The sequence below is a fragment of the Capricornis sumatraensis genome, chromosome 22, assembly GCF_032405125.1.
Source record: "Capricornis sumatraensis isolate serow.1 chromosome 22, serow.2, whole genome shotgun sequence".
NCBI lineage: Eukaryota > Metazoa > Chordata > Mammalia > Artiodactyla > Bovidae > Capricornis > Capricornis sumatraensis.
The window spans coordinates 10,314,501-10,330,782 of record NC_091090.1 but is presented as its reverse complement, the minus strand read 5'-3'; the positions used below and the strand labels follow the sequence as shown (position 1 = coordinate 10,330,782).

General features: G+C 37.9%; 1 non-coding gene across 1 annotated transcript; it reads left to right on the top strand.

Annotated features, from left to right (window-relative positions):
• The first annotated feature begins 2,329 nt into the window (after nucleotides 1-2,329).
• TRNAG-CCC (transfer RNA glycine (anticodon CCC)) lies at nucleotides 2,330-2,402 on the top strand. Its single transcript has one exon. It is a non-coding gene; the product is annotated as a tRNA-Gly (tRNA).
• Nucleotides 2,403-16,282: the final 13,880 nt, after the last annotated feature.

Genomic DNA, 16,282 nt, shown 5'->3' with positions numbered 1-16,282 from the left:
AAAGACTTGAGGTTGTCGGGACTCGGGATTCCAGACGGGACAGCAGGAACAAAGTCCCTGACGTGGGGCACGCACAGATTTAGGATTTGATTCTGAAGGGAGCGGGGAGCTGTGAGGACAGTTCCAGGCAAAGGAAGGGCAGGACTGTGTCACATTTTGACACACCTAGTCTGATTGCTTTAGAGAAAAATATATGGTGCCTTAGAGATGTGAACAGACATTAACATTCTGAGACTTAAAAGCCTGGTGCCTAACAGAAAAGACATCCAAGTCTACTAGAGAGGTTGATGACACAAGCAGTTTTACCGAGAGCAAGACCTAAGGATTTTATAGCATAATTGTGCTCCTTAAAGTACTGGAAGACGATTTAAACATATGGCCTGAACTTGGCTAAACTAGAAGGATGCTCGAGACTTAGAAGCAATGCCTCTACAGTGTGTTAGTCGCTCAGTCATGTCCGACTCTTGAGATCCCGTGGACTGTGGCTCGCCAGGCTTCTCTGTCCATGGAATTCTCCAGGCAAGAACACTGGAGTGTGTAGCCATTCCCATCTCCAGGGGATCTTCCTGATCCAGGGATCAAATGCCTGTCTCCCGCATTGCAGGCAGACCATCTGAGCCACCAGGAAAGCTCTCTACAGAGGCACTTCTCAAACATGGCGACTTCATTTTTTCAAAAAATTTTGAAAACCCCAGAAGATTTTTGTTTATGTGCATTGTTGCATCTACTGATGCTTACCGTAAAGGAAATTAAGATAGTTTAAAATATGTATGTATTTATTTATATGAAATGACAAAAATCCACTGTATGTTCACAAAAATAATTCTTATGGGCTTCCCTGGTGGCTCAGCTGGTAAAGAATCCACCTGCAATGCGGGAGACCTGGGTTCAATCCCTGGGTTGGGAAGATCCCCTGGAGAAGGGAAAGGCTACCCACTCCAGTATTCTGACTTGGAGAATTCTATGGACAGAGAAGCCTGGCAGGCTACAGTTGATGGGACCGCAAAGAGTCGGACACAACTGAGTGACTTTCTCGAGTGATAACTATATTGTCAAATTAAAAACTTGAAAGAGTAGGCTTGTTGCACACATTTGGAAATCTCTCTAATGTCTGTATTGGTAGAAAACAGTTAGTTTCTCATAATGTTTCATCATTTCATCTGTGGAAATACCATACATGATATAGCTTCTGGAAAACACACTCTATATTCATAACAGTATAAGAATAAAAAGCATGCTATCTTTTCTTTTCTTACTGTTAAATTATTTTTGATTTTGTGAACATAGTGAAAACAGGTCACTGGGTCACAGCTTAAGAACAACTGTTGCAGAAAAAAGGCAAGTTACTATATTGCTTGCAAGTATCTGCTTAGTGCCTTGAAACTAATCCCAATGTCTCCAAATATGGAGGCAAAATGTCCCACTTTAAACAAATAAAGCAGGATGAATACAGTAAAATTATGCTTTGAAAAATACCCTAACCATGAGCAGGTTTACATTGCCTTATGCTGCTTAATTATATATACTCTTTGTCTAAAATCCTGGAGGAGGAAATGGCACCCCACTCCAGTATTCTTGCCTGGAGAATCCCATGGACAGAAGAACCTGGCGGGCTACAGTCCATGTGATCCAAGAGCCAGATATGACTTAACACTATCTTTCTCTCTTTTGTCTCAAAATGTGAAATTTCTGGCAACAGGGACAGAAAAGAGGAATTCTAAAGAATTCCAAAGGATGTGGGTAAATACCAGTTCTCTGGGGGCAGTCATTGATGGAAGGTCATTTTTCCTACTTTTATCTGTGACTTGGGGCAGATGTACAGCTGTGAAGCTATGGTACTCCCCACAAGTCAGTGATCAGAAAGGGTCCCCAAGCAAACTTAATTATATCTCTCAATTTAAGTTCTAAAGTCATGTTTTAACATCTTAAACTAATGAGGAAATTTTAATTCTACCTCTATGAATGTTTGAGGGGAATTTCAACAACCATCCCATAATTTTTTACTAAGTGCAATGCTATGTTGAATATAAGAACTTGTTTATAATAAACTATACATAAGAAGAAAAATTTCTACTTCGGCTGCTGTTGTAGAATGATCTTAACTCTTCTTAGTATATTAAGTTTCAGGAATTGTTACTTTTGGTTGTCTCTCCTTTAGAAAGAATATTTGTATTATTCTTTTGGTAATAAAGTCTAATTTAAAAAAGTAAAAAACTGTAATTTTGCATTAAAATATCCTAATCTCTGGCTCTAAGCTTCATTTTGCACATTTCCTGAGCCACACAATCCATGTTGAAAACTCAGCCCAAAAGAAGCTGAGTTGGGGACCTCCCTGGTGGTCCAGTGGCTAAGACTCTGCACTCCCAATGCAGAGGGCCCAGGTTCAATCCCTGGTCAGGGAACTAGATCCCACATACCATAAGTAAAGTTCTCTCCTGTAATAACTAGATCCCGCACAACCAAAAAAAAGCTAAGTTGGTGCTATCTGCTATAAGAGCTCTCCCATTAAACAGCTGGTCTTTCTGTTATGTCCTGATGTATGTTTTCTTGTGATTCAATCCTGTCTTATTAGCGAAGGCTTTTCTTGCTAGCTTTACCAGAAGAACATCTAACTGCTCGCAAAGAGCTCCATGGAAGTCTTCAGAAAGTCTTAGCTAAGGAGACCAGAGGTTTATTCTCTTCACATGATGAGTGAGGTATTGTTCCCACTTCACAGAGTGTTGTTAGCTCTACCTAGCTCAGAGATCATAGATTCATTATCCTCCTTTCATAAAATATTGATATTTGTCTTTTTCTCTGGAGAGTCTGTTATAATGGAATACAAGCATATCTCAGAGACGTGGTAGGTTCAGCCCCAGTCCTCCAAACTAAAGTGAATATTGCAATAAAGGGAGTCATAATTTTTTGTTTGTTTGTTTTCCTAGGTCATATAAAAGTTATGTTTAAACTCTGCTACAGTCTATTAAGTGTGCAGCAGCATTATGTCAACAAAAGAACAGACATTACTTTAAAAGTGCTTTAATTCTAAAATTTGCCAGCCGTCGTGCCACAAACCTTGTTTGCAAAACAAAAACCAATGTCATATTTTTGAAATGCAATGAAATGCCATAAAATTCGGTATTCCTATAGATGTTTGCCATTCCCTTGTCTTCTTAGCTTGTAGATGATCACAGTACACGTCTGGGCAAGTTCTCGGAAATCACCAGCTCTACAAGTCCGATTTAAAGAGGTGATGCAAGTCTCCAGGGCAAGCTGTCAATTAGGAATATTAAGAAAATTATATGAAGGATGCTGTATTAAAACTAAACCTACTAGCCTACAAGTTCTGTGAGCACAGGAAGTTGTTTATCTTATTTTCCCAAAGTAATTGACTACCTGGAATAATGCCAAGCATAAACTAGCTCTCAGTAAATAGGTGTTGGATAAGTGAATGATGGATCAGGCAATCAACAGGTGTGTTTTTTTCTTCTGTATGTGCTTTGTGTGTGTGTGTGTGCTCAGTTGTGTCAGACTGAGACCCCATGGATTTTAGCCCATTAGGCTCCTCTGTCCATGAAATTTTACAGCAAGAATACTGGACTGGGTTGCCATTTCCTTATCCAGGGGATCTTCCCGATTCAAGGATTGAACCCAAGTCTCTTGTGTTTCCTACAATGGCAGGCAGATTCTTTAACACTGCGCCGCCTGGGAAGCCCATATGTATGTGCTTATTTACCATTTTTTTCCCGCCAAAATAAGGCAGCTATGCACATGGGGCTTTCCAGGTGGCACAGTGGTAAAGAATCCACCTGTCAGTGCAGGAGACACAAGAGACACAGGTTCAATCCCTGGGTCAGGAAAGATCCCCTGGAGTAGGAAATAGCAGCCCACTCCAGTGCTCTTCCCTGGAAAATTCCATGGGCAGAGAAGTCTGGTAGGCTACAGTCCATGGGGTCACAAAGAATCATACACAACTGAGTGCCTGCATGCGCGTGCGCACACACACACGCACACATACACAAACTTCTATATACATAAGAGAACATCTTGCAAATTAGAGCTCTGGAATCTTGAACCTGAGAATGCTTTAATCTAACACTGATTGTTAGCTGGAGGAAGACCAGGTCCATAAGTAATGATCTTAGATAAAAGGATCTCTGAAAGTTGAGTCAAAAGACATTGCAGAAGCACAGGAATCAGAAGCAGAATAAAGAAAATAAAAGGACAATCTAAACACACTTGCGATGATAAACAGTTTCAGTATAGCTACTTTCTGTGTTTCTTATGGCCCATTGGCTTTATTTCTCACTAAGGAATTTATATCATCTGATATCATTATTACAAAACCAAAGGGGAAATATGGATATGAGTTTAAATAGCACCAAAATGTTCTGAGACAAAAAATTAGGTAGTGGCTAGACACCTATTTAAATGTTTATGCCTGGAGACTGATGCTATACTGCATTTAAATGACACATGAGAAAAAAATAAAAGGAATTTTAATGGCATGGTGACAATGTAGTTGGAAAATGTAAAGCAAAACACTTCTTTAATTAAAACCTTTTCCCCAAACACAAACAGCATGTGAATTTAGTAAAGTGTAGAGTTTCTGAAACAAATGCAACTTAGTCGACTTAGTTGACTGTGTCTCCGATCGTGAATTCCTTATTGCCAAATTCAGACGTAAATTGAAGAAAGTAGAGAAAACCAACCAACCATACAGGTATGACCTAAATCAAATCCCTTATGATTATACAGTGGAAGTGACAAATAGATTCAAGGGATTAATCTGATAGAGTGCCTGAAGAACTATGGACCGAGGTTCATGACATTGTACAGGAGGCAGTGATCAAGATCATCCCCAAGAAAAAGAAAGGCAAAATGGTTGTCTGGGAGGCCTTACAAATAGCTAAAAAAAGAAGAGAATCTAAAGGCAAAGGGAAAGGAAAGATATACCCATCTGAATGCAGAGCTCCAAAGAATAGAAAGTAGAGATAAGAAAGCCTTCCTCAGTGATCAATGCAAAGAAATAGAGGGGGAAAAAAAATAGAATGGGAAACACTAAAGATCTCTTCAGGAAAATTAGAGATACCAAGAGAAATTTTCTTGCAAAGAGGGGCACAATTAAGGACAGAAATGGTATGGACCTAACAGAAGCAGAAGATAGTAAGAAGAAATGGCAAGAATACACAGAAGAACTATACAAAAAGTATCTTCACAAAGCAGATAACCATCATGGTGTGATCACTCACATAGATCCAGACATCCTGGAATGCAAAGTCAAGTGGGCCTTAGGAAACATCACTATGAACAAAGCTAGTGGAGGTGATAGAATTCTATTTGAGCTAATTCAAGTACTAAAAGATGATGCTGTGAAAGTGCTGCACTCAATATGCCAGCAAATTTGGAAAACTCGGCAGTGGCCACAGGACTGGAAAAGGTCAGTTTTCATTCTAATCCCAAAGTAAGTCAATGCCAAAGAATGTTCAAACTACTGCACAACTACACTCATCTCACAAGCTAAAAAGTAAAACTCAAAATACTCCAAGCCAGGCTTCAATAGTAGGTGAACCATGAACTTCCAGATGTTCAACCTAGGTTTAGAAAAGGCAGAAGAACCAGAGATCAAATTGCCAGCATCTGTTGGATCATTGAAAAAGCAAAGGAGTTCCAAAAAAACATCTATTTCTGCTTTATTAACTATGCTAAGGCCTTTGACTATGTGGATCACAACAAACTGTGGAAAATTCTTCAAGAGATGGGAATACCAGACCACCTGACCTGCCTCTTGAGAAATCTGTATGCAGGTCAGGAAGCAACAGTTAGAACTGGACATGGAACGACAGACTGGTTCCAAATCAGGAAAGGAGTAAGTCAAGGCTGTATATTGTCACTCTCCTTATTTAACTTATATGCAGAATACATCATGCAAAATGCCAGGCTGGAGGAAGCACAAGCTGGAATCAAGATTGTTGGGAGAAATATCTATAATCTCAGATATGCAGATGACACCACCCTTATGGCAGCAAGTGAAGAAGTAAAGAGCCTCTTGATCAAAGTAAAAGAGCAGAGGGAAAAAGTTGGCTTAAAACTCAACATTCAGAAAGCTAAGATCACGGCATCTGGTCCCATCACTTCATGGGAAATAGATGGGGAAACAGTGGAAACAGTGGCTGACTTTATTTTGGGGGCTCCAAAATCACTGCAGATGGTGACTGCAGCCATGAAATTAAAAGACACTTACTCCTTGGAAGGAAAGTTATGACCATCCTAGAGAGCATATTAAAAAGCAGAGACATTACTTTGCCAACAAAGGTCCATCTAATCAAAGCTATGGTTTTTCCAGTAGTCATGTATGGATGTGAGAATTGGAATATAAAGAAAGCTGAGTGCCAAAGATTGATGTTTTTGACTTGTGGTGTTGGAGAAGACTCTTGAAAATCCCTTGGACTGCAGGAAGATCCAACCTGTCCATCCTAAAGGAGATCAGTCCTGAATATTCATTGGAAGGACTGATGTTGAAGGTGAAACTCCAATACTCTGGCCATCTGAGGCAAAGAACTGACTCACCAGAAAAGACCCTGATGCTGTGAAAAATTTAAGGCAGGAGGAGAAGGGTACCACAGGGGAGGAGAAGGATACGACAGAGGATGAGATGGCTGGATGGCATCACTGACTCGATGGACATGAGTTTGAGTAAACTCCTGGAGTTGCTGATGGACAGGGAGGCCTGGCAAGCTGCAGTCCATGGGGTTACGAAGAGTTGGACACGACTGAGTGACTGAACTGAACTGAGTGAAACTTAATTATAAAATTTCCCTTTTCTGTAATACTTCCTTGCACATTGCGTATTACCCACTTATTGAATATTCTTGCCAGGAATGCTTTCTTTGTACTCTTTTTCTTGGCTTTCTTGAGGTATAATTGGTAGACAAAAAATGCACACAATTGTATAAAATAAATAGCTAATGAGAGAACCTACTGTGTAGCATAGAGAAGCTTACTCAATGCTCTGTATTGATCTAAATGTGACAGAAACCCAAGAAAGAGTAGATACATGTATATTATGACTGATTTCCTTTGCTGTATTGTGAGAAATTACAACATTGTAAAAGTACTATACTCCAATAAAAACTGATTTAAAATTAAATATAATTAACACATACAATTTGATGAATTTGGACATATGTATGACGGGGAAGCCTGGTGGGCTGCCATCTATGGGGTCGCACAGAGTCAGACACGACTGAAGTGACTTAGCAGCAGCAGCAGCAGCATACACTATTATAAATCAAGGTCATAAAGATATCTATCACTTTCAAAAGTTTCCTTGTGTCTGTGTGTTTGTCTTTGTTTTTCAGAGAAAGAATATTTAGCATGAAGATGAAATAACAGAATATATACATATATTGGTCTCTACCTCTGGTTCCTGGTATAGAAGTGGTAAAACCCTTGCAATTTCCTTAGTAAAAAGAAAACTAGGGGCATTTTTTTTAATGTTTGCTCTAGTACTTAGTTTTTACCTTGTAGAAGCTCCCGACACAGAGTTTCTACATTTCTTGAGATGTCTTTTTTTTTTTTTGGTAATAGAAGCATTTTTGGTTTTAATGAGGTCACTCATGGTGGCTCCTGAATAGCTTAAATCCAAGGAAGACATGGTCAGCAGAAAGAGTAAGTCATGATTGGAAGGTTGGAACTTCCAACCCCACCCATCTTCTAGGAAGGAGAGAGGGGCTGAAGATTAAGTTAATGATCAATCATGCTTGTTTGATGAAGCCACCATAAAAACCCCTGAAGTATGGTGTTCAGAGAGCATTTTGTGGATGAACATATCTGTGAACTGGGAGAGTGACATATTCTCCTGGCTCCAAGAGGGACAGAAACTTCCATGCTCAGGACCTCACCCTAGGTATCTGTTTATCTGGCTACACATCTGTGTTTTATTATAGAATAAATTGATAAATGTTAAGTGCTTCCCTGAATTCTTTACGTTGTTCTAGCAAATGATCAAACCTGTGGTGGTGGGAGGGGTGAGCGGTTTCCTGGGAACCTCCAGGATTCATGCACAGTTGACAAGACGTGGCTTCTAAAATAAGGAGAAGGCGATCTCGTGGGACTGAGCCCATAGCCTGTGGGATTTTTTTTCCCACATAAACTGACTTATGTATCAGAATTAAATTGAATTGGAGAATATTCAGCTGATGTCAGCTTCTTGTTGAAAACCCACATATCTGGTGTCAGAAGGATTTTGAGTGTCAGAGTCAAGGAGGAAATAAAGGAATTTTTCTTAGACAATGTAATCTACTCTCTTAACAAGTTTTAAAGTGCTTCACATTCACAGAGGTAAAAAAAACATATCTGCCTGCAATGCAGGAGACATAGGAGATGAGTGTTCAATCCCTGGGTCAGAAAGATCCCCTGGAGAAGGAAATGGTAACCCACCCCTGTGTTCTTGCTGGGAAAAACCCACAGAAAGAGAAGCCTGGTGGACTGCAGTCCATGGGGTTACACAGAGTCGGACACTGCTGAGCATGAGGTTTCTCTCTATACGTGGTTATTAACTATAGGCACTGTGTTATACAGTAGAGCTCTGGAACTTCCTTGGTGTATGTAACTTTAAGATCATACCCACTGCACAACACCCTGTTTACCTTTCTCCTCATCCCCTGGTGACCACCATTCTACTTTCTATGTCTGACTATTTCAGATGCCTCATAGAAGAGGAGTCATGTAGTATTTATCCTTCTGCGACTGTCCTATTTCACTTAACATAATGTCCTTCTGAGTTTGTCTATACTATTGCATATTGCAGGGATTCCACTTTTAAGGATGAATAATACTCCACTGTGTGTATATACCACATTTTCATTGTTCATTCATCTATTAATGAATATTTGTGTTGTTCCCTATCTTAGCTACTGGGAATAATGTTGCAGTGAACACTGAAGAGGAGAAACCTCTTCAAGAACCTGATTTCAAATCTTTTGGACAGATATTCAGTGATACTATTGCAGGATCATAGGCAGTTCTACTTCTAAATTTTGAGGAATCTCCATGCCATGTTCTCATAGTAGCTGAACCATTTTCACTCTACTAACAGTGTGCAAAGTTTGTCTTTTATTCACATACTCACCAACACTTGTACTTTTTGCTTTTTTTCTTTCAATAATTAGACATCCTGACAGGTATGAGGTGATATCTCACTGCGGCTTTGATTGGCATTTGCCTGACGCTTAGTGATGTTGGCCATCTTTTCATGTGTCTATTTGCCATCTGTTTGTCTTCTGTTTAAAAATGTCTGTTCAGGTCCTATAACCATTTTTAATTAGGTTGTTTATGTTTTTGATGTTGAACTGTATGTGTTTTTGTGTATTTTTGGTGAGCATTATCTTCTCCCACTCAGCAGGCATCCTTTTTCTGTTGCTGATAGCTTTCTTCTTCATGGAAAAGCTGATTAACCCTAATGTAGCTACATTTGTTAAGTTTTTCTTTTGTTGCCCTTGCCTTAGGAGACATATGAAAAAACTGAAAAGACCAATGTCAAAGAGTGTATTGTTCATGTTTTTCCTATGAGTTTTGTGGTTTCAGATTTTAACATTTAAGTCTTTAATCCATTATGAGTTTACTTTTGTATATGGTGTGAGAAAATATTCCAGCTTGACCTTTCACATATAGGTGTCCAGTTTTCCTAACATCATTTATTAAAAAGGGTTTTTCTTCCTATTGTATGTTCTTGCCCATGTAAGTGTAGGTACCTTTCTGTAGATCTTTCTTCATTTTCCTTCATTTTCCTTCTCTTAGAGATGACATTTCTGTCTTGGTTGTTATTCAATAAATGAAAACTGTTATTTTATAAATTTTGTATAATTTTCTGGTTAAGATGAGACAGTAAATTTATTTCTTCTTATCTCATCATGGCTCAATTTGGAAGACCTTAAAATTCTTCATGTATGTTTTAAACTTTTAAATCTTAATTCTTACTGTACATTTTTCAAATTCTATAGCTGTTTATTTATGTGTTCTTTTATCTCTGAGTTTGTTTTCAATTTCTTTGAACTTCTGCTTTCTTCAGAAAATATCTGCCTCTTTTCTTGCTGTATTCCATTTCTCTCTTCTACTTTATTCTTGATCAGGGAGAAGGAGGGGTATTGAAGCTTTATTTTATGTCATATGTTTCTGCTTATAATTAATAAAAGATAAAACAGGTTTTGTAGGGAACTTCTATTTCAATTTTCTGTGATGATGGTCAGAAGTATAACTTGAGGTTGTTATGAACTAAACTTCGTACCAAATGAACTTAATTTGTTCATTCACCATGAAACACTTTTTCATTTTACCTTGTTTTCTTTTTTATATAAATTTATTTATTTTAATTGGAACTTAATTACTTTACAATACTGTATTGGTTTTGCCATACATCAACATGAATCTGCCACAGGTATACACGTGTTCCCCATCCTGAAACCCCTCCCTCCTCCCTCCCCGGGCCATCCCTCTGGGTCATCTCAGTGCACCAGCCCCAAGCATCCAGTATCATGCATCGAGCCTGGACTAGTGATGTTTTCGGCCTTGTGGTTCACTTCTTGTTTCATATTGCCACACTTCATTTTACATATCAGAAGATAACTCAGATGGGATGCTTGCAGGGAAACTTGTGTCTTTCAAGTTACAGGTCTTCAGTTTGCATTTTCTTCATTTCTGTTCACCTCACATTGATTGTAAGTTGCAAAGCTAATTTCCTCTTCTTTTTGGTTCCCACTCAGTTCATAGTCAGCCAGTTTATAGGACATTTGTGTCCAGATTGCAAAATCTATTCAGTGAAGTAGTGAGATAAAACTTACCTCTTTTTTCGGTCCTTCCTCATTTCTACCTGCCAGAATATTTTTCAATCTGGCAAGCTTCATTTTTCCCATGGTTTGTTTCTTATACATCCTTTTATTTTAAAGGAAAAGATTCTTGGTTTGGCTTCTTAACAACCGCTCGTTTTTTTCCGATGAAAACTAAATCCTGTTGAAACTTGGAGTGGTAAGCACAAATTTTTGTATTCTTTCTCATTATACTCATACAGTTGGAATATTTTTGTTTTTGTGCCTGTGACTATGTAATCTAGATGTTATACAGTTATATGTGATATAATGTTTATAAAATATTGCAATAAAGATATAATCATGCATCTGTACATATATTGGACTTTTGTTTGTTTCTTTGGGTTATATCCCTTGAACTCTCACGTATCCAACAGTTCCATGTTGTGACAAACATTAGGCTATATGTTCTCACACACGCTGTACTGTATATAAGAGATGAGAAAAGTCAAACTAGATACAGAATATCTTCAAATTATGACTTACTTTAATTGGGTAATTTTTTTCTGGTTCACATAAATTAGTAGACACAGTCAAGAAATGAAGTTAATTGTTTTTTTTTTTTTCTTTTTTGGGTTTGAAAAATTATCTTAACCGGGTTAAAATCTTACTTTCAAATGAATGGTGCAATTTTGTGCATGTGTATAAGATGGAAATGGACAATAGGAATTTCTTCAGCCACATCAAGGAAGATGTCAGTAGAGCTTCCTTGTGAGGTTTGTGCTTCTTACTTGCTATATCAAAGCAGGTTGTGAATTCACCCTGGTATATCCTTTTGTGACAGGACCATCACATTTCCTGTTGTATACTGCAACTTTTGCATATATTCAGTATTTATTAATCATGCTGCCTCTGGCTAGGAAGATGGAGCAACTTATATCCATAACTGTTAGGATCTCTTGAAAAAATCCACATGAGTCACAGCTCATTTAACTATTAGAATCTTAGGACTATTTATTATCAAATGAAATATCCCCATGCCCTGGTTGTGGAGATAACTTCTGGTCTAAATGTTACTCACCTCCAAGGGCCTGTTGCTCTGTTGTTTCAAAAAGGCCATGGTCAACCACCTTGGTGACCCTATACTATATGTCTCAAATCATAAATTATCTACATTTAAAGCATGAGGTGGGAGAAGCAACTATTTGCAACTATTTTCAAGGTCATCTATATCTGTTCCCAGTGGATGCTAAGTGATCTCTAACTGAGTGATGTCCAGATCTGGTTTTATAATGCAAGTTGTTGGGTAAGCAAAGAAAATAAAACCACAGAGTCATTATGCTAATGCCTAGTAATGTATCATTATCCCATATTAAAGACCCTGCGCAATAGCTGGAGAAAGGGAAATGGATTGGAAAGAGTTTTTGATAGCGTTTGATCTTCCTTCCAGTCTTGCTTTAGCTTTCAATATATTTATATTTTCCATCAAGCCTAGGTTTAGCGTGAACAGAATTTAGATGATCTTTTATCAGTTTTCCCAGTTTGAGACAACTAATGGATCAATGAGGGATGGTTTATGTTTGGACCTAGAATAGAGTAGAAATCTTTGGAATCTTGGTGATACAACTTGGAAGTATACAAAGAGGTTCATATGAAGAAGCAAAAAAGAAAGAGGTAAATGCAGAGAGATAAGATTCTCATCTTTCAGATGAGAATCAAATATTACTGATTAAAGTTGATGGAACAAACATAGAGCTATAACAACATAAAGTTACAAAAATAAGAAATAGAAAAAATTATATATATAAAATAAAATTTATATGTGTATGTATATATACATATGTATGTTATATGCATTCATCTATTTATCTATCTGGAAAATGGAAGAGTAGACAAAGGGAAATTCCTTCTTTTACAGTGGAGAATCAATCTTGTATATCATCATATATATCTTGAATCATAAATTTTACACATTTTAAAATATGAGACAAGCTATCAAAGGATATAAATCAAAGGGAGTGCATGAATTTTTCATCTCTGAGACTGAGATTTTCATAGAAAGTTCTGTGATATTTGCTTTTTAAAAAATCTTGTTAAAATATTATTTTAATAAAATGTATAAAAGAGATTGTATGATTTTACAGTTCTCAAATTAATGTGGGCTCTTTATAGAGTTGGCATTTTAAGTCATATATGAATACAGAAAAAGATATAATCTCTCCTGTCTAAATTAAGTAAGGACACGTATTTTGCAAATATTTACAACAAAACATCTACCAGCAAGGATGTTAAATGCAAAATACCAAATTAGATGATTTTGTCAACATATCTAAGAAGTGGATAAAATAAATATTCTGAAAAATTGGAAACAAAGTAAAAAAAAATTATTGCTGCTGCAAAAATGTTGGACTGTTATTCTGCAAACCTACTGTAAAAGAATAAATTTAGTCACTAAGAACTCTTTCCTAGTCTCCAGTGTCCACTTTGCATTGGAACCTCAAGTATCTCTTTGTAGTTTTATGAGTACATTTATTCAAGTACACTTGGAATGCTTGATTCTGATCTCACAGCTTCTGATGTAAAGCTAGAAAATACGAAATGAGTAGATCAATAAAATATATTTCCAAAATTTTGTAAACCCACTGACTCCCTTAAAAGAAAAACAAAACAAAACATAGGGACTATGCAAAGCATTGGATAGAATATGCTTTATTTATTATAAATATTCTAGGCTTCAGGTTATACTGAAAGTGAAGTTGTTAGTCGCACAGTCATGAATGACTCTTTGAGACCTCATGGACTGTAGCCCTCCAGGCTCCTCTGTCCATGGAATTCTGTAGGCAAGAATACTGGAGTGGGTTGCCATTCCTTTCTCCAAGGGTTCCCAACCCAGGGATTGAACCCTGGTCTTCTGCATTGCAGGCAGATTATTTACTGTCTGAGCCACCAGGGAAGCCCAGGTTATACTGACCTGAGTTCAAATATTGATTACAACACTTGGTATAGCTACCTTATGATGTCGTCCTGAGGGCTTGAAGGAGTGTTTCATTTAAAATGACTGACTCCATATCCCACAGAAGGTAGCAATTAATATTACTTCTCCTCCCCAAATACAAAGCAGCACACAGTAAAGGGGTCCAGTTGGATGAGCACCTCTCATTTAAATGCACATTAAAATAAATTGTATAGACTACTGGAAATCAACTTTTGGAAAATGGTAGTTACATTAATAGTTTTGCCAACATGTGATAGTCATTGTGAAGCATGAAATCGTTAAGTCCTCCAAAACAATGGGGGAGGACAATAATATGGCCTTTTTTTTCCTCTTTTGCTAAAATACAGTTTAATAAGAATGAAAAAAAAAAGATGTCTTAACATAATTGGTAGCTTTTTATGAGAAATTTTATTAACTACATTTATGAAAATAGTCAAATGTGTTATTTTTCTTTTAAGTACTCAAAGTAACTGGTTAGTTCGTGCCTCACTTTATTTGACAAAACATATTTAAAGGCATATTCAGAAAAAAAGTGATTTTTTACTTTGAGACAGTGAGTTTAACATGATGTGTGTGCACACATGAGCGTGCACACACACACACACACACACACACACACACGCTCATGCTCTGTTGCTCAGTTATGTCTGACTCTTTATGATGCCATGAACTGTAGCTCACCAGGCTACTCTGTTCAAGGAATCTTCCAGGCAAGAATACTGAAGTGGGTTGCCATTTTTTTACTCCAGGGGATCTCCTTGATCCAGGGATCGAGCTCTGTCTCTTACGTCTCCTGCATTTGCAGGAGGATTCTTTACCACTGAGTCACCTGGGAAGCCTCTGTAGTGAGAAATAGGGATATGAAGTAAAATCAGGGAGAGCCAGATGACCTGATGCAAGGAGTAAAGTATGTTACAACTATGAATAGAGTCTGTGGCTCACAGAATTGAAGACAAAAAGAAACGAAAAAATGAAGTATAAAAAGTACAGGAGAACCAGAAAATATTAGGGTCAAAGAAATTGCAGGGAGGAATTATTTTCCTAAATATGAGAGTATAAATGTGTGGTTCAAGAGATTGGTAACAAAAAAATAAATAGGCCATAGTTATAAGTAATTCAAGGGATCAGATGTGACAGGGTGCCTGAAGAACTATGGACAGAGGTTGATGACACTGTACAGGAGGCAGTGATCAAGACCATCACGAAGAAAAAGAAATGCAAACAGACAGAAAGGTTGTCTGAGGAGGCCATACAAATAACTGAGAAAAGAAGAGTAGCTAAAGGCAAAGTGAAGTGAAAGTGAAGTCACTCAGTCGTGTCCGACTCTTTGCAACCCCATGGACTGTAGCCTACCAGGCTCCTCTGTCCGTGGGATTTTCCAGGCAATAGTACTGGAGTGGATTGCCATTTCTTTCTCCAGCAAAGGCAAAAGGGAAAGGAAGGATATACCCATTTGAATGCAGAGTTCAAAAGAATAGCAGGGAGAGATAAGAAAGCCTTCCTCAGTGATCAATGCAAAGAAATAGAGGAAAAAAAGAGAATGGGGAAAACTAGAGATCTCTTCAAGAAAATTAGAGATAAGAAGGGAAATTTTCTTGCAAAGATGAGCAAAATAAAGGACAGAAATGGTATGGACCTAACAGAAGCCGAACATATTAAGAAGAGGTGGCAAGAATACACAGAAGAACTGTACAAAAAAAATCTTCATGACCCAGATAACCATGATGGTGTGATCACTCACCTAGAGCCAGACATCCTGGAATGAGAAGTCAAGTGGGCCTTAGGAAACAACACTATGAACAAAGCTAATGGAGGTGAAGGAATTCCACTTAAGCTATTTCAAATCCTAAAAGATGATGTTGTGAAAGTGCTGTTGCACTCAATATGTCAGCAAATTTGGAAAACTCAGCAGTGGCCACAGGACTGGAAAAGGTCAGTGATCATTCCAATCCCAAAGGAAGACAATGCCAATGAATGCTCAGACAATTGAGTACCACACAATTGCACTCATCTCACATGCTAACAAAGTAATGTTCAAAATTCTCCCAGGCAGATTTCAATGGTGGGTGAACCATGAACTTCCAGATGTACACGTTGGATTTAGAAAGGCAGAGGAACCAGAGATCAAATTGCCAACATCTGCTGGATCATGGAAAAAGCAAGAGAGTTCAGAAAAACACCTACTTCTGCTTTACTGACTATGCCAAAGCCTTTGACTGTGTGGATCACAACAAACTGTGGAAAATTCTTCAAGAGATGGGAATACCAGACCACCTGACCTGCCTTCTGAGAAATCTGTATGCAGGTCAGGAAGCAACAGTTAGAACTGGACATGGAACAACAGACTGGTTCCAAATAGAAAAAGGAGTACGTCAAGGCTCTATATTACCACCCTGCTTATTTAACTTATATGCAGAGTACATCATGTGAAATTCTGGGCTGGATGAAACACAAGCTGGAGTCAAGTTTTTCGGATTTCTGTTCAAGACCACTAAATGCTGAG